Below are 20,000 nucleotides of genomic sequence, written 5' to 3'. Positions count from 1 at the left end.
TCTCTCTCTCTCTCTCTCTCTCTCTCTCTCTCTCTCTCTCTCTCTCTCTCTCTCTCTCTCTCTCTCTCTCCTAGTAGATGTAGTAGTAGAAGTAGTGCCTCAGTTTCCATTATGAAGAGGAGCAAGGTCATCGTACACTTGGCAGCAGTGAGTGGCCGCCAGCAGGAGCTGGTGCTCAAGGTCACGGGAGTGCAAGTTACATTATTGTTTGTAAGCCGTGAGGCACATGAAGCACACGTCACTATCACCACCCTTGGCTTGACACACTCCCACAACACCAACAACAAGCATCCTGGCGTGTGTGTGTGTTACAGCGCCTTGTTGCCCCAACACGGCTTTTATTGCTAAAAGATTTATTTGACATTCCAGGGAAGCAGCAGAGAGGCAAACAGCGTGAAGGAAGCCAGCAAGACAGAGGCAGGCAGCCTCAAAGAAGGCCACCAAAACAGAGGCAGGAACCCTCAACCAAGGTGTGTTGCACTCATCACTGTTGCAATATATATATATATATATATATATATATATATATATATATATATATATATATATATATATATATATATATATATATATATATATATATATATATATATATATATATGTGGAAGGTTGTGTTGAGTTGATAGTTGGAGGAATTGAGTTTTTCGGGCATTGAACAATACCAAGTTTGCTCTGCTCCAATTAGAAAGTTTAGAAAGATCAGAAGTGAGGCGTTCCGTGGCTTCCTTGCATGAACTGTTTACTTCCTGAAGAGTTGGATGTCTATGAAAAGACATGGAAAAGTGCAGGGTGGTATCATCAGCATGGAAGTGGATAGGACAAGATGTTTGGTTTAGAAAATCATTGATAAATAATAGGAAGAGAGAGGGTTAGAGTACAAAACCCTGAGGAACACTACTGTTAATAGATGTAGGAGATGACCGTCTACCACAGCAGCAATACAGCGGTCAGAAAGGAAACTTTAGATGAAGTTATAGAGAGAAGGATAGAAGCCGTAGGAAGGTAGTTTAGAAATCAAAGCTTTGTGCCAGATACATCCAAGGCAACAGCCAAAGTTTCACCAAAATCTCTCAAAGAGGATGACCAAGACTCAGAAAGGAAAGCCAGAAGATCACCAGTAGAGCGGCCTTAATGGAACCAATAGTGGTGATTAGATAGAAGGTTGTGAAGTGATAGATGTTTAAGAATCTTCCTGTTGAGGATAGATTAAAAAACTTTAGACGAACAGGAAATTAAAGCAATAGGACGGTAGTTTGAAGGATTAAAACAATCACCATTGTTAGAAACAGGCTGAATGTAGGCAAACTTCCAGCAAGAAGGAAAGGTTGATGTTGACAGACAGAGTTGAAAAAGTTTGACTAGGCAAGGTGTAAGCATGGAACAATAGGAGAGATTCCTTCAGGTCCATAAGCCTTCCGAGGGTTTAGGCCAGCGAGGGCATGGAAAACATCATTGTGTAGAATTTTCAATAGGTAGCATGAAATAGTCAGAGAATGGAGGAGAGTTAGGAACAAGACCTGGAGACAATTTTGGTTAGGTGCCAGAAGTCACGAGGGAGTTAAATCTTGAAAGATTTTGACACTTTCTATTAATGAAGGAGTGTTTGGCTAGTTGGAGAACAGACTTGGCCTGGTTCCAAGCAGAAATATAAAGTGCATGAGATTCTGGTGATGGAAGGCTAAAGTACCTTTTGTGGGCCACCTTTCTATCATGTATAGCACGAGAACAAGCTGCGCTAAACCAAGGTTTGGAAGGATTAGGTGGAGAAAAAGAATGAAGAATGTACACCTCCGTGCCAGACACTATCACCTGTGATATGCGCTCAGCACACAAAGACGAGTCTTTGTCATGAAAGCAGTAGTCATTCCAAGGAAAATCAACAAAATACCTCCTCAGGTCCCCCCAACTAGCAGAGGCAAAACGCCAGTGGCACCTCCGCTTAGGGGGATGCTGAGTAGGGATTGGAGTGATAGGAAGAAGATATGAAATTGTGATTGAAAGAGTCCAATGGAGAAGAGAGGGTAACAGTATAAGCAGAAGGATTAGAGGTCAGGAAAAGGTCAAGAATGTTGGGCGTATCTCCAAGACGGTCAGGAATATGAGTAGGGTGTTGCACCAATTGCTCTAGGTCGTGGAGGATAGCAAAGCTGAAGGCTAGTTCACCAGTGAAGGAAGATGTCACGTGTGTTTTTCTAACTGAACATTAATTGTGCTGATTGAATATTAGTTGTGTTTATGAACCTGGTATTGTCTTTGTTCGTGCATGCTGATTGCGTTGATCAATGAATATGTTGAAGAGACATAAAGTGATACCAAGTAACTTTAAACGAATTGAGGATGAATGCCAGTGGGAAATTTTGACTTGTAAGAGATGTAAATAATTAGTAGTTACCAATTAAAATATGAAAATGTTTGTGAGTTTTCCAGTAGCCTTTATGTACCAAATCCATACAGTATCTTGGACCACGACAGTGTGGTGTGTGCTGTGCTTGCTGGACTGTGTAATCCCATCCACTATTGGTGGCTGTTGATGTGGTGTGTGATGTGCTTGTTGACCTGTGTAATCCCAAGCAGTGTTGCTGCTGGGTGACTGGCTGGTGTGTGGTGTGCAGTGTAGTGTGGTGTGTGATGTACTTGTTGGCTTGTGTTATCCTGTACACTGCTGCTGGGTGACTGGCTGGTGTGTGGTGTGCAGTGTAGTGTGGTGTGTGATGCACTTGTTGGCTTGTGTTATCCTGTACACTGCTGTTGGGTGACTGGCTGGTGTGTGGTGTGCAGTGTAGTGTGGTGTGTGATGTACTTGTTGGCTTCTGTTATCCTGTACACTGCTGCTGGGTGACTGGCTGGTGTGTGGTGTGCAGTGTAGTGTGGTGTGTGATGAACTTGTTGGCTTGTGTTATCCTGTACACTGCTGCTGGGTGACTGGCTGGTGTGTGGTGTGCAGTGTAGTGTGGTGTGTGATGTACTTGTTGGCTTGTGTTATCCTGTACACTGCTGCTCGGTGACTGGCTGGTGTGTGGTGTGCAGTGTAGTGTGGTGTGTGATGCACTTGTTGGCCTGTGTTATCCTGTACACTGCTGCTGGGTGACTGGCTGGTGTGTGGTGTGCAGTGTGATGTGCTTGTTGGCCTGTGTAATCCCAAACAGTGTTGCTGCTGGGTGACTGGCTGGTGTGTGGTGTGCAGTGTAGTGTGGTGTGTGATGCACTAGTTGGCTTGTGTTATCCTGTACACTGATGCTGGGTGACTGGCTGGTGTGTGGTGTGCAGTATAGTGTGGTGTGTGATGCACTTGTTGGCTTGTGTTATCCTGTACACTGCTGCTGGGTGACTGGCTGGTGTGTGGTGTGCAGTGTGATGTGGTTGTTGGCCTGTGTAATCCTCTACACTGCTGCTGGCTGACTAGTGTGTGGTATAGTGTTTGGTGACGTGGTGATTTTTTTTTTTTTTTTATGTAGTAGAGACACTGGCCAAGGGAAACAAAAATAAAAAAATAAAATAAAAAAAAAGCTCACTAAGATGCCAGTTACCGAATAGGGTCCGAAGTCTTAGTAAAAAAAATTGAAGGATAAGTGTCTTGAAACCTCTCTCTTGAAGGAATTCAAGTCATAGGAAGGTGGAAATACAGAAGCAGGCAGGGAGTTTCAGTCTACCAGAGAAAGGGATGAATGATTGAGAATACTGGTTAACTCTTGCATTAGAGAGGTGGACAGAATAAGGGTGAGAGAAAGAAGAAAGTCTTGTGCAGCGAGGCCGCGGAAGGAGGGGAGGCATGCAGTTAGCATGAACAGAAGAGCAGTTAGCATGAAAATAGCGGTATAAGACAGCTAGAGATGCAGCATTGCGGCGATGACAGAGAGGCTGAAGAAAGTTAGTTGAGGAGAGAAGTTGATGAGACGAAAAGGTTTTGATTTCACCCTGTCTAAAAAAGCGGTATGAGTGGAGCCCCCGCAGACATGTGAAGCATACTCCATACATGGACGGATAAGGCCCTTGTACAGTCAACAGCTGGGGAGGTGAGAAAAACTAGCGGAGACGTCTCAGTGTGGTGTGGTTTGTGCAGTACATTGTGGTGTTGTGTGATGTTGTGCAGTGTGGTGTGGTGTGGTGTGATGTGGTGAGGCGTGGTGTACTGTAGTGTGATGTGATGTGGCGTGACACAGTGTGGTGTGGTGTGGTGTTGTGTGGTGTGGTGTGGTGTGGTGTGGTCTGGTGTGGTGTCTTGGTGAAGTGTAGTGTGCTGCAGTGCAGTGTGGTGTGGTAAAGTGTGATTTGGTGTGGTGCGGGATGGTGTAGTGTGATGGAATGTGGTGTGGTGTGATGCAGTGTGGTGTGGTGTGGTGCAGTGTGGTGCATTGTGGTGTGCTGTGATGCAGTGTGGTATGGCGTGGTGTGATACAGTGTTGTGTGGTGCAGAGTGAAGCAGTGTTGTGTGGTGTGGTGCATTGTGGTGTGGTGTGTTGTGGAAGGGCATGGAGTGGTGTGAGGCAGTGTGGTGTAGATAAGTGTGGTGGAGAGTGGTGTGGTGTTGCGTGATATAGTGTGGTACAGAGTGATGTGGTGTTGTGGTGTGGTGTGGTACAATGTGGTGTAGTGTGATATGGTACAGTGTGGTTTGGTGCATTATGGTGTGGTGTGATCCAGTGTAGTGTGTAGTTCCTCCTCCTTTTCTGTTACCTTTCTTGGTTTTCTGTTAATGAAGGGCAGCTAACATTTGCTTATTGAATGAAAAAACGAAAAAAAACTTTAACGAAAAATAAAGAGAGATGTTATGTCCGGAAATAACGCGCGCGCTTGTGTGTGTGTGTGTGTGTGTGTGTGTGTGTGTGTGTGTGTGTGAACAGAATTTCAGTGCAAGTAAAAAAAATCGCCTCCATCTCTGCAGCTTTGCCTGAGCTTCCTCTTCCTTCCCCTCCTTGTCATTCTAATTCAGCAGTGCAAGGACCCAAAGATTTCATTCTTTTCAGGTTATGGTTATAAGTATATCGCTGGCAACTTCCACCACATCCTCTCTCTCTCTCTCTCTCTCTCTCTCTCTCTCTCTCTCTCTCTCTCTCTCTCTCTCTCTCTCTCTCTCTCTCTCTCTCTCTCTCATTGCATCTTTTATTCTTATTTGTCTGTTCACTATATATTTAATAATGTTTTCCATATTTATTATCTTTATTATACCTTACAACACACACACACACACACACACACACACACACACACACACACACACACACACACACACACACACACACACACACACACACACACACACACACACACACACACACACACACACACACACATAAAGAGTTTTCCTGTTATGCAGTGACTCAAACAGTAGGTTGAAAGAGTTGATACACGTAGTTTCGTAGAGCATTCTCATGTGAGTGTGTGTGGTGTCACATGAGGGAAGCAGGTGTGCTGTAGGCTGACAGCCGTTTTGGGTAAGTAGAGAGAGAGAGAGAGAGAGAGAGAGAGAGAGAGAGAGAGAGAGAGAGAGAGAGAGAGAGAGAGAGAGAGAGAGAGAGAGAGAGAGAGAGAGAGAATGTGTAAGGGATTAAGAGATTAATACAGAGACAGACTAGTTGCAGAGATGTGAATAGGTGATGATGCTCTGAGCGAGCCCCGTTATGGCACGGGCGTGGGCGAGATGATATGTGCATGGGCGGAGAAAGTGGCAGGAGTGTGGCAATGGGCGTGGCTGTGGCAGAGGCAGGGGATGGGTAGGAGCGAAGTCCTTCCCTCCCCGGCCCGTTAGTCAAGGCCCAGTGTTGCCAAATCTACCGATAAACATGAAAATCTACTGGATATTTGATGAATCTACCGATATACCGAATGATTTCGAAAATAAGGTCAAATATATTGGATTTTCGATCAGACCTACCGAGAAATCTACTGATATTCAGTGTCATGAGAGAGAGAGAGAGAGAGAGAGAGAGAGAGAGAGAGAGAGAGAGAGAGAGAGAGAGAGAGAGAGAGAGAGAGAGAGAGAGAGAGAGAGATGTGGGGGGTGGTGGAGTGCGGGGGTGTCGTGACTAACTGAACGTGTCTTGTTCATGTGCCAATTCTAGCCTGACGAACAACAACAAACCGGTTTGTTGTTGTCACTGGCTCGGCCTCGGTCAGTACATGTGTCTCAGTGTCTGCAGGCTGCACCGTTCCCAAACACCTAAGCCTACTCCCACGCACCTGTAAGTCTTTAGATAATATATTTCATCTGTTTTGAAATTTAATTTTTGTATTGATTTAAAAATAGAGCCTCAAATATTAGCGGGCTGCATCGTTTGTGAAGGAAGGTAGGTGGTGTGTGTGTTACTTTTTTTTTTTTTTTAATGTAGTTGGGACACTGGCCGAGAACGACAAAAATCCAATAAAAAAAATAAATAAATAAATAAACAAAAGCCCAGTGATGTATCAGTCCCAGAAAAGGGTAGAAAGTGGTAGACAAAAATTGAAGGATAAGTGTCTTGAAACCTCCCACTTGAATGAATTTAAGTCATAGGAAGGTGGAAATACAGAAGCAGGCAGGGAGTAGAGAGAGGGATAAATGATTGAGAATACTGGTTAACTCTTGCATTAGAGAGATGGACAGAATAGGGGTGAGAGAAAGAAGAATGTCTTGTGCAGCGAGGCCGTGGGAGAAGGGGAGGCATGCAGTTAGCAAGATCAGAAGAGCAGTTAGCATGGAAAAAGCGGAAGAAGACAGCTAGAGATGCAACACTGCGGCGATGAGAGGGAGGCTGAAGACAGTCACTGAGAGGAGAGGAGTTGATGAGACAAAATAATTTTGATTCCACCCTGTCTAGAAGTGCGGTATGAGTGGAACGCTCTGCCTCAGAGAAGTAAAGCATACTCCATACATGGACGGATAAGGCCCTTGTACAGAGTTAGCATCTGAGGGTGGGGGAGAAAAACTGGCGGAGACGTCTCAGAACACCTAATTTTATAGATGATGTTTTAACTAGAGATGAGATGTGAAGTTTCCAGTTCAGATCATAAATAAAAGACAGACCGAGGATGTTCAGTGTAGAAGAGGAGGGCAGTTGAGTGTCATTGAAGAAGAGGAGATAGTTGTCTGGAAGGTTGTGTCAAGTTGATAGATGGAGGAATTGAGTTTTTGAGGCACTGAACAATACCAAGTTTGCTCAGGCCCTATTACAAATTTTAAAAAGATCAGATATCAGGCATTCTGTGGCTTTCCTGAGTGAAATGTTTACTTCCTGAAAGGTTGGACGTCTATGAAAAGACAATGTAAAAGTGCAGGATGGTATGTATCATCAGCGTAGGAGTGGATAGGACAAGAAGTTTGGTTTAGATCCCTAATGAATAAAAAGAAGAGAGTGGGTGACAGGACAGAACCCTGAGGAACACCACTGTTAATAGATTTAGGAGAATAACAGTAACCGTCTACCACAGCAGCAATAGAACTGTCAGAAAGGAAACTTGGGATGAGGTTACAAAGAGGATAAAAGCCATAGGAGAGTAGTTTGGAAATCAAAGCATTGTGCCAGACTCTATCAAAAGCTTCTGATATGTACAAGGCAACAGGAAAAGTTTCACCAAAATCTGTAAAAGAGGATGATGACAAAGACTCAGTAAGGAAAGCCAGAAGATCATCAGTAGAGTGGCCTTGACGGAACCCATACTGGCTATCAGATAGAAGGTTGTGAAGTAACAGATGTTTAAAAATCTTCCTGTTGAGGATATATTAAAAAAAAATTTAGATAGACAGGAAATTAAAGCAATAGGATGGTAGTTTGAGGGATTAGAACGGTCACCATTTTTATGAACAGGCTGAATGTAGGCAAACTTCCAGCAAGAAGGAAAGGTAGATGTTGACAGACAGAGATGAAAGAGTTTGACTAGGGAAGGTGCAAGCACGGATGCACAGTTTCGGAGAACAATAGGAGGGACCCCATTGGGTCCATAAGCCTTCCGATGGGTTAGGCTAGCAAGGGTATGGAAAACATCATTGCGAAGAATTTTAATAGGTAGCACAAAGTAGTCAGAGGGTGGAGGAGAGGAAGGAGCAAGTCCAGAATCGTCCAAGGTAGAGTTTTTAGCAAAGGTTTGAGGGAAGAGTTCAGCTTTAGAGATTGATGTGATAACAGTGGTGCCATCTGGTTGAAATAAAGGAGGGAAAGAAGAAGAAGCAAAGTTATTAGGGATATTTTTGGCTTCATGCCAGAAATCACGAGGGGAGTTAGATCTTGAAAGATTTTGACACTTTCTGTTAATGAAGGAGTTTTTAGTTAGTTGGAGAACAGACTTGGCATGGTTCCATACAAAGTTATAAAGTGCATGAGATTCTGGTGATGAAAGGGTTAAGTACCTTTTATGAACCACCTCTCTATCATGTATAGCACGAGAACAAGCTTTGGTGAACCAAGGTTTGGAAGGTCGAGGAAAAGAGTGAGGAATTTATGCCTCCATGCCAGACACTATCACCTCTGTTATGCGCTCAGCACACAAAGACGGGTCTCCGACACGGAAGCAGTAGTCATTCCAAGGAAAATCAGCAAAATTCCTCTTCAGGTCGCCCCAACTAACAGAAGCAAATCGCCAGCGGCACCTCCGCTTATGGGGATCCTGAGGAGGGATTGGAGCGATAAGAAGATATGAAATTGTGATCGGAGGAGCCCAATGGAGAAGAAAGGGTGACAGCATAAGCAGAAAGATTAGAGGTCAAGGAAAGATCAAGAATGTTGGGTGTATCTCCAAGACGGTCAGGAATACAAATAGGGTGTTGCACCAATTGCTCTAGGTCATGGAGGATAGCAAAGTTGTAGGCTAGTTCACCAGGATGGTCAGTGAAGGGAGAGGAAAGCCAAAGCTGGTGGTGAACATTTAAGTCTCCAAGAATGGAGATCTCTGCAAAAGGGAAGAGGGTCAGAATGTGCTCCACTTTGGAAGTTAAGTAGTCAAAGAATTTCTTATAGTCAGAGGAGTTAGGTCAGAGATATACAGCATCAACAAATTTAGTTTGAGAGTGACTCTGTAGTCGTAGCCAGGTGTTGGAAAACTCGGAAGGTTCAAGAGCGTGAGCACAAGAGCAGGTTAAGTCATTGCGCACATTAACGCTACATCCAGCTTTGGATCGAAAATGAGGATAGAGAAAGTAGGAGGGAACAGAAAAGGGGCTACTGTCAATTGTGTCAGACACCTGAGTTCCAGTGATGAAAAGAAGATGAGGTTTAGAAGAGGAGAGGTGGTGTTCTACAGATTGAAAATTAGATCTTAGACCGCGATTGTTGCAGAAGTTAATGAAGAAAAAGTTGAGGGGGGGGGTGTCAAGACACTTAAGGTCGTTGTCAGAAGGGCAGTCCGACCTGGGGACATTTGTTGTCACCTCCTCAGATGGGGACTCCGAGGCTGGTGTAGGAGTCGCCATGATAATTTTGAAATTTTGAGTGAAGGGTGTGTGTGTTATTAGGTGCTTGTAGTTTTGTGTGGAGAAAGAGAGTTGTCTTTAGAGGGCAGGCTGTGACTGCCCCCTTGTGTTGTGAGACACAAAGGGAAACGTTCAGTGAGGTCACAGCTGGGCTTAGTGATAAGTTCACAGCACACCCTGAACAGTGCTGCACACCTCACTGGGAGTAATTATCGTTTCGGCAGGTGCTTACTGCCTCCTCCTGTGTACTGCCTCCTCCTCTGTATGTGTGTGTGTGTGTGTGTGTGTGTGTGTGTGTCCATGTCTTTGTGTATGTGTGTGTGCGTTTGTCCATGTTGATTTGTGTGTGTGTGTGTGTGTGTGTGTGTGTGTGTGTGATTCACGTATGGTCGTCTGCTGATCACCCAGCCAGCCATTCCGCTATAGAAGGAGCTCAGAGTTCATAGTGGCAGATCTTTTGGGTAGGACTGAGACCACTGACACACCACACACCAGAACAGCGAGGTAACAGGCCCTCAGGTTACATCCCATACCTACTTGCTGCTAAGTGAATAGGGGCTACACATTAAGAGGTTCGCCCATTTGCCTCGGCGCGCCCGGGATTCGAACCCAGGCCTTCTTGGTTGTTAGCCGAGCGTGCTAACCTCTACACAACACGGTGTATGTGTGTGTGTGTGTGTGTGTGTGTGTGTGTGTGTGTTTGATTTTTTTTTTTTATGTAGGAGGAACACTGGCCAAGGATAACAAAAATCAAATAAAAAAAAAAGCCCACTGAGATGCCAGTCCCCAAAAATGGTCCAAAGCGGTAGTAAAAAAAATTGGTGGAGAAGTGTCTTGAAACCTCCCTCTTGAAGGAATTCAGGTCATAGGAAGGTGGAAATGCAAAAACAAGTAAGGAGCTCCAGAGTTTACCAGAGAAAGGGATGAATGATTGAGAATACTAGTTAACTCTTGCATTAGAGAGGTAGACAGAATAAGGGGTGAGAAAAAGAAGAAAGTTTTGTGCAGCGAGGCTGCGGGAGGAGGGGAGGCATGCAGTTAGCAAGATCAGAAGAGCAGTTAGCATGAAAATAGCGGTAGAAGACAGCTAGAGATGCAACATTGCGGAGATGAGAGAGAGGCTGAAGACAGTCAGTTAGAGAAGAGGAGTTGATGAGACGAAAAGATTTTGATTCCACCCTGTCTAGAAGAGCAGTATGAGTGGAACCCCCCCCCCAGACACGTGAAGCATACACCATACATGGACGGATAAGGACATTGTACAAAATACTTGAAAAAGCAATAGCAAAGAGACTGACTGCATTAATAGAATCTTTCAACCTGCTTTCAAGCAATCAATTTGGATTCCGCAAAAAATAAATCCACAGAAACAGCAATACTGAAGTTTACAAGTGAAATATACAAGAATATGGAGAGAAAGAACCATGTAGTAGGGGTTTTCTTGATCTGAGTAAAGCATTTCACTCTATTGATCATAACATATTATTAGACAAGCTAGAAAACATTGGAGTTAGAGGATTACTACTAAAATTGTTTGCTAGTTACCTGTCAGGTAGGAAACAGTCTGTATTTTGTAACAATTATATGTCAAATAAAAAACAAACAAACTATTATTAAGGTGTGCCACAAGGTTCTATATTAGGTCCTATATTATTTCTGATATACATCAATGATAAATGTAATGTTAGTGATATGCTTAGTTACATTCTATTTCTCGATGATACACGCCTTCTTCTAACAGATAATGATTTGTGTAACTTAAATGTAAAATTAACTCAAGAATTGCATAACATATTCAAATGGGTAACCGCAAATAAATTAACAGTAAACATTAATAAAACTAACTTCATATTGTTTCAAAGACGCTCTGTTGTCAGTAATTTCGGAACAGTTTCCTATGGAGGCTGAGCTTAATCGTGTTTCTTCTACAAAATTTTTAGGAGTTATTATTGATGAAAATTTTAACTGGAAAAAGCATATACAGTCGGTGTGCTCAAACTTATCAAAAACTTGTGGAATTTTATTCAGAATTAGGTACAATGTTACAAGTGAAGCCTTACGCAGCTTATATCATTAATTATGTTATCCATACCTTATTAACTGTTCATTGATCTGGGGCTGTACTTGGCCTACGGTTGTGAATGATGTCTTTGTAGCACAAAGGAAAATAGCAAGAACCATTGTCTTTAAAAGTAAATACGACTCCACCGACTTACTGTTTAATGACTTAAATATACTAACTTTCGACCTCTTAAAGAAATATTTCATAGCGCTGACCATATATAAAAATGTTAATGGAAATTATTCAAATAGCATAATGTCTAATGTATTCCACCATAGCCAAGGTACCCGAGGAAATCGTAATAATATGATTTGCCCACAAGCAAGAACTAGTCTGTATACATTTTTCCACACACTGTGTTGCTCCTAAAGTATGGAACGTATTGCCTGACGATAGAAAAAAAAAAAAAAAGGTTTTTCAATATTTTCAAAAGTAAAATGAAAAAGTTCCTATTTAATAGTCTAAGTCAAAACTAGGATCTGTAATAAAGTTTTAGTATTTTTTTACACATGAATGATGTAGCTTGTTACAAACATAACTTATCTTAAGGATATTAGTTCCTAAAAAATGGTGCAATAATATTATTTCTTTTCTACTGTTCTATATGATTTGTATTGTTGCCCTGCCCTCTATATAAGTTGCATTTATATGTATATCACTTCTCTGTCTGCTAGGGAGCCTCGGCTCAGCGGGCTAGTGCCCCATTAATCATGTAATGCTTCTTCTCTGTAAAAAAAAAAAAAAAAAAATGCTACTCTGGGCAATAAACAATCAATCAATTAAATTATAAAAAAGATAAACAGAATTAAGTTAGCAGCTGGAGGGGTAAGAAAAACTGGCGGAGACATCTCAGAACACCTAACTTCATAGAAGCTGTTTTAGCTAGAGAGGAGATGTGAAGTGTCCAGTTCAGATTATAAGTAAAGGACAGACCGAGGATGTTCAGTGTAGAAGAGGGGGACAGTTGAGTGTCATCCTCTTCGACACTGAACATCCTCGGTCTGTCGTTTACTTATAAAGGACAGGTGTGTGTGTGTGTGTGTGTGTGTGTGTGTGTGTGTGTGTGTGTGTGTGTGTGTGTGTGTGTGTGTGTTTGTGTGTGTGTCACTTGGGTGTTTTTACAATGCCGTTTCCCTGATCCAGAGGGGTGAGATGGTACCTCTCTTTGAACAGCCTGTCTGTTGTCCGCCTGTTGGGACTGGCTGGGTTCTGAGCACAGCAAGGGACCTGCGGTAAATTTGTGTGTGTTGGCTTTTATTTTCAATATCCTTTCTTTTGTTTTTCAGTGTGCTCCTTTTTCTTTCTGTTTTCTTCATTATGTATGTTTTTATTTGGATTTCAGGAGTGACATTTTGTTTTCTACAATTAGCATGTATTGTCATCTTATTGGCCGAGTCTACCTTGAAAAGGAACACGTTTTCTTAGTGTCCCCCATGTTCCGGTTACCTGCCTTGCGGACATTATTCTTAATATTGGTTATAAGTTAGTGTAAGGCTTATTTACTCATTTTATATCATGTAGTATTATTCTCTTCATAATTTAAGTTCTCTATATTTTTGTATGTATAAGGGAGGAAATATTTTGAGGTGGAGATGTGTTGAAACAAGGGGAGATTGAGCGGGCAACAACACATTCCAAGGAGGGGAAGACAGAGCGCCTTAGGTCGTGAGGTAGAACGGAGAGGAGGCGTCTCTCAGGGACGTCACGTCTTGTGAGGTGTGAGGAGAGGAAATATGGGAATTATCGTTTGGGGACGCGGTGATGGCGTCTGAGTAAATTCCGGCGGATGAGGGAAATAATTCAGTGGGTGGTGGAGGAGTGGGCGGTGGAGGTGTAAATGGGTTGTGGTCCTGTGTGAAGTGACGAGAACGTCATATATTAACGTGTACTACCTCATGTTGCTTGTGAATTATCATTAGTATCAATATATGTGGTTGTAACATAGAACAATCGTATTTTCTACCCCCCCAACACTGATCTGGTATTTGAGGTGATTCCAGGTGTGCTGCGTTAAGGTAAGCGTACAATGAGAGGGTGTAACTCTAGCGATTTCCGATAGGTCGGATAGGCACTCGAAGCCTTTAAAAATCCAGACCTTTAAAACTTTCCTGGATCAGTGTTCCGTCCACTTTCTTGGAGAGATAACCGGGATCGTACGATCGTTAGTGAGTAGCGATCGTAGCAGTATATAACAATGATTTATGAATGAGTAGCTATTATTTATTCAAAATAGAGACACTACGTTCAGTTACATATTCTGAGTCATACAACTACATAAAAGACCTTTTTTTTATCGATCTGAGAGAGAGAGAGAGAGAGAGAGAGAGAGAGAGAGAGAGAGAGAGAGAGAGAGAGAGAGAGAGAGAGAGAGAGAGAGAGAGAGAGAGAGAGAGAGAGAGAGAGAGAGAGAGAGAGAGAGAGAGAGAGAGAGAGAGAGAGAGAGAGAGAGAGAGAGAGAGAGAGAGAGAGAGAGAGAGAGAGAGAGAGAGCACGTTTATTAAAAAAAAAAAAACGAGGTCACTAGAGGGTGCATGACCTTAAGAAAGCATGAATCGAAAGGACTGGTGTGTTGTAGCTTGGACACCTGGGAGTGGCCAAGGCTGTGGTGCAGGTGATTCAGGCGACACCAGTGCTCTAGAATGTACATGTTGTGTGATCTGTCTCTGTGTCTACTGGCAGGTTACCTCAGAGCAACACACGCCCCACATCCCACCATGGAATCCAATCCACATCACCACAAGAAGAAATTTCTTGAGGCAATTCAACACCAGCCAACAGCGGTAAGGAGGGAGCGCTATCATTATTTTTTTTAATAATAATAATAATAATGATAATAATAATAATAATGATGATAATAATAATAATAATAATAATAATAATAATAATAATGATAATAATAATAATAATAATAATAATAATAATAATAATAATAATAATGATAATAATGATAGTAGAAGTAATGGTATTTTTTTTATTACCTATATATCATCGTTTTCACCACAAAAAAATAATAATTATGAAATAGATAATTATTATTATCATCACTTTTCACCTTGATTTCCTTGTTATATTATTCTATAATTATAGTTATCATTATCATCATAAACATCTTTAAAGTCTTTCTTCCTTATCATCACCGTCCTTTCATCATCAGCACCATCCTCATCACCACCATCATCATCATCAGCATCATCATCATCACCACCATCATCATCATCATCACTATTATTTTATTGTTTTATATTGTTATTACTAATTGTATTAGTAGTGTCACGATCGCCTACTTACCTGCGATCGTACGATACCGGTTATCTCTCCAAGAAAGTGGACGTTACACTGATCCCGGAAAGTTTTAAAGGTCTGGATTTTTAAAGGCTTCGAGTGCCTACCCGACCTATCCGAAATCGTCAGAATTATCTCTTACTCCACCTTTACCTTGACCCAGCACACCTGGAATCACCTCTAATACCAGATTGTTGTTGGGGGGGGGGTAGAAAACACGATTATTCCATGTTACAAGCACATATATTAATACTAATAATAATTCACAAACAACATGAGGTAGCACACGTTACTACATGACGTTCTCGTCACTTCCCACGTCACCAGAACCCGTTTACACCTCCACCAGTCACAGAAATGTTTCCCCTCAACCGCAGGAATTTACCCGGACGCCATTTCCGCGTCCCCAGACAATAATTCCCGAATTTCACCTCCTCAAACCTCACAAGAGATTTACCTCCTCAAACCTCACAAAATATTACCATTATCACCAAAGATTACCCATAACACCATAACATCGTCCCCAAAATCACCAGTACACCACAACACCAACTTCCAAGGTTAACACCACAACCTCCACTCACAAAATGGCTGCCAGTTTGACCTATGACCCCTCCCAACAGCGTCACCGGCACAACTCAACAACCGAATTTCAGCGGACAAGAGCTCTTGGTACCACAAAAGACTCACTAACCTGATCCTGGATATCAAGGTTATACCGCTACACCACCAATACCTCCACAAGCTCACTCCATCACCAATCCACACCAAAATCCTCCCCTGAGAGACGCCTTCCCTCCACCTTTCCTCACGACCTAAGGCGCTCTGATTTTTCCCCTCCTTGGAATGTGTTGTTGCCCACTCAAGCTCCCCTCGTTTTCAACATATTTCACCTCAATTATACTCCCTTCCTTATACATATAAAGATATAGAGAACTTAAATTATGAAGAGAATAATACTACATGATATAAAATGGGTAAATAAGCCTTACACTACTTATAACAATAATAAGGATAATGTCTGAATGGCAGGTAACCGGAACACGGGGACACTAAGAAAACGTGATCCCATTCAAGGTAAACTCGGCCAATAACATGACATCCCCTTCCCAAAAGAGGCGTGAGGCACCTGATTAGGATGCCTCACGACTAGGCGGTGCGCGGGACAAGGCATCGGCAATAATATTCTCACTGCCTTTCACATGGTGAATCTCTAAGTTATAGTCCTGTAAGACCAGGCACCACCTCATCAGCCTCTGATTGGAGTTTTTCATTTTATGCAAGAATATGAGTGGATTGTGGTCGGTGAAGACCTGCACAGGCTGTCCCGTCCCTTTGACGTACACTTCAAAATGACTCAAACTCAGCACTAGGCCCAAAGCCTCTTTCTCAATAGTGCTGTAAGCCCTTTGATATGGTAACAACTTCTTGGAATAATAGCCTATGGGGTGCTCCATTCCCTCATGTTCTTGCATTAACACACCACCCACACCATTCTGACTGGCATCCACGTACAATACAAATGGTTTTTCATAATCAGGCATGCGCAGCACCGGGGCACTGACTAACATTTTCTTAATCTCCACACAATACATCCTGAGAGTGTTTTTGAGAGTTTGGTGAAATCTTTCTACACAACCCTGAGACTGAGGGTGATAAGCACTCGACAGTCTCTGTTCAATCTTTAGACCCCTTAGGATTTCCTTGAACGCACGAGAAGTGAAATTACTTCCCTGGTCTGACTGCAACACCTTAGGGATTCCCACCCAGGAGAAAAATTTCACCAGTTCCCTCACAATGTTTTTAGAGTTTATACTCCTGAGGGGAATGGCCTCAGGAAACCTGGATGACATACACATAATAGTCAGCAAGTACTGGTTCCCCCTCCGGGTCCTTGGTAAAGGACCTACACAGTCTATCACCACCTTACTGAATGGTTCCTCGACCACAGGTATAGGGTGAAGGGGGGCAGGGCGAATCACCTGGTTCGGCTTGCCCACCTTCTGACACAAACCACAAGTTTTACAAAACTCTTTCACATCACCTCTCACTCTGGGCCAGTAAAAATGACACAGGATCTTTCCTAGGGTTTTTCTGACCCCCAGGTGTCCTGCCAGATTACCTTCGTGTGCCATCTCCAAAATTTTCTTCCTATACACCCACGGCACCACAATCTGCCTTTTCACCATCCAGTGATCGGAGGTTGGGGCTGTCAGGGGCCTCCAACTTCTCATTAATACCCCGTTATTCACGTAGTAGCCCACGTACTCATTGTCAAGCTCACCCAGCCTGTTAGCCTCATTCCAAGCAGACTTCAAGCTTTCATCACTCTCCTGAGCTTTTATCAACTCGTTCTTTTCTACCAGAAAATCAAGGTTGGGCCCCACCTGACCTACAACCGGTCCACCACTCGCGCACTCCGGGTTAGTTCCTTTTTCATCAGGTTCCTCAAACAGAACGCCCAGGCCTTCGTCCTCCTGCGTTGCTCCCTCGGCGTCCATGCGTTCCTTCCGGGCCATCGCTCGGGTCACTGCGCAGACTGGGAACAATTCAGGCACCTCTGCCTCCCCATCTGTTGAGTGAGGGACTGCTGCTGGAGTGGTGGTTTCCGTCATCCCTATCAGAGGGTTGTCTACCATCTGAAGTTTAGGGATAACTCGACCTCCAGCCAGGTCGTTCCCAACCAGCATATCCACTCCATCTACGGGCAGTGCCTCCTTCACTCCCACCGTCACCTCTCCAGTGACGTATCCACAGTCCAGCCAAACTTTGTGCAGGGGAATACTGAACTTGCCTCCTGCACCCTTGCATGAGACCTCTCTGCCAGTGCTGGTCTCCTCATTCCATGGGAGTACACTACTTAAGATCAGACTCTGGTTAGCTCCCGTATCCCGAAGGATTCTGATCACCTTCTCTGGACTTCCCTCCACTTTCACTGTGCCCTTACTGGTGAAGTGCTCAAAGCCCTCATCTTTCGGCGGCTCCTCTTGTATCTCTGCATTCATATTCTCCACATACTTTATCAGGTCTCTTTGGGCGGCAACTGCTCCCACTGGCTTCGGCCGTCCCTTCGGACACTGGAACTTCCTATGCCCGCTACTTCCACATCCAAGGCACTTAACTGCACCTTCATCCCCACTACCCTTCTGGTAATAGGTAGTGCTCCTGGGCCTACTCCCATAGGGCGCAGACCTCATGTTGTGGTCGGCTGGCGGGGGCATGGTGTAAGTGTGGGGAAAACTATAGTTGTTAGGGCGGGGCTGGTTTGATCTGTGGACTGATGTCGAGCTCATCTGACTGTCATTCTTATATCTCTGATGACCATCATTTCTGCTGGAGAATGGCTTTCTCCCTTCATGGTGTTCATCTCCGTTCATCCCACGGACCGCACAGTACTTGTCAGCTCTGCGTCCGGCTTCCATCACGTCTTTCACGTCGTGTGATGCGAGCTCACATCTTACACTGAGGGGCATTTGGCTCATAAATTGTTCCATCTGTATAACTCCTTTTACCTCTTCAAGCGTAGTGGCTTCCTCGGCCTTCAGCCACCGGTCCAGTTTAAGGATAACCTCTCGAGCCATCCCGAGATAAGTATCACCTGGGCGTTTTGTCGTCCTGCGGAACCTTTCCCGGTACACATCCGGACATAGAAGGGTTGATCCCAACACCGCTTCCTTTACCACTTCATAATCACGCGCCTCTTGCTCACTCAAATTCACATATACCGCTCGGGCCCTTCCCTCAAATTTAGACTGGACTATTATTGCCCAATCATTTTCATCCCATCCCATCATCTTTGCAGCTTTTTCAAATTGAAAAAAGAAGTTTTCTTCCTCCCCTTCCACAAAGTTAGGCATACTGATGGCCCTTCTCTCTAAATCCCCGTTGCCTTGAGCACCATTTCCTGCCCTGGTCCCGTTCACTTTATTTTTACTTTCTGCTCTAATTTTTTCTATCTCAATCTCCTTTTGCATCTGTATTTGCTCCCTCTTTAACTCCATCTCTTGCTGCTTCTGTTCCCTCTTTAACTCCATCTCTTGCTGTTTCTGTTCCTTCTGCATCTGTATTTGAAGTTTCATTAACTCAAATTTTTCACTACTAGAAAGGCCATCTGTTCCACCAAAAGCACCCAGGTTTATCTCACTGACCCCAGCACCTTCCCCTACACTCTCCTCATCATTATCCTCACTTTCACCACCATCATTTTCAAACCAGCTCCTCTCCACAAGAGCATTTTTCAACTCCGCCTGCATTTCCTCCTTTTTCTTGGATTTCAACTCCACTTGAAACCTTTCAGCCACTGAACATAATTCCTCCTTGGTTAGTGTGTACAGATCATGCACACTTCTCGACAGAAGGAACATCTCAACACGTCTAGCGGCCATGATTACAACCACCACACTCCACAAAATATTCACAAAATATTCCTCCAAATATTCACCACAATAAATGCACAGTTTTAAAGAAATATTTCACACAGGTAAATTCCTCCCAACAACAATCACCATGTAACACTCGTTACACCCCACAAATGTTCAAAAATCCCGGACGGGCCCCCATATTCTGTCACGATCGCCTACTTACCTGCGATCGTACGATACCGGTTATCTCTCCAAGAAAGTGGACGTTACACTGATCCCGGAAAGTTTTAAAGGTCTGGATTTTTAAAGGCTTCGAGTGCCTACCCGACCTATCCGAAATCGTCAGAATTATCTCTTACTCCACCTTTACCTTGACCCAGCACACCTGGAATCACCTCTAATACCAGATTGTTGTTGGGGGGGGGTAGAAAACACGATTATTCCATGTTACAAGCACATATATTAATACTAATAATAATTCACAAACAACATGAGGTAGCACACGTTACTACATGACGTTCTCGTCACTTCCCACGTCACCAGAACCCGTTTACACCTCCACCAGTCACAGAAATGTTTCCCCTCAACCGCAGGAATTTACCCGGACGCCATTTCCGCGTCCCCAGACAATAATTCCCGAATTTCACCTCCTCAAACCTCACAAGAGATTTACCTCCTCAAACCTCACAAAATATTACCATTATCACCAAAGATTACCCATAACACCATAACATCGTCCCCAAAATCACCAGTACACCACAACACCAACTTCCAAGGTTAACACCACAACCTCCACTCACAAAATGGCTGCCAGTTTGACCTATGACCCCTCCCAACAGCGTCACCGGCACAACTCAACAACCGAATTTCAGCGGACAAGAGCTCTTGGTACCACAAAAGACTCACTAACCTGATC

General features: G+C 43.6%; 1 protein-coding gene across 11 annotated transcripts in view; it reads left to right on the top strand.

Annotated features, from left to right (window-relative positions):
* Positions 1-20,000, top strand: part of LOC135095310 (uncharacterized) — a 36,995-nt gene that overhangs the window by 742 nt on the left and 16,253 nt on the right. For 3 of the 11 annotated variants that reach the window (XM_063996076.1, XM_063996075.1, XM_063996078.1), the window contains exons 2-3: positions 370-470; positions 14,121-14,221. The gene's annotated coding sequence lies outside the window, so the exon portion shown is untranslated. The other 8 variants (XR_010264251.1, XM_063996080.1, XM_063996079.1 and 5 more) reach the window with 7 other exon arrangements.

This window comes from Scylla paramamosain, chromosome 48 (genome assembly GCF_035594125.1).
Source record: "Scylla paramamosain isolate STU-SP2022 chromosome 48, ASM3559412v1, whole genome shotgun sequence".
Taxonomy (NCBI): Eukaryota; Metazoa; Arthropoda; class Malacostraca; order Decapoda; family Portunidae; genus Scylla; species Scylla paramamosain.
The sequence above is the reverse complement of the archived record's forward strand: the minus strand, read 5'-3'. Positions and strand labels throughout refer to the sequence as shown.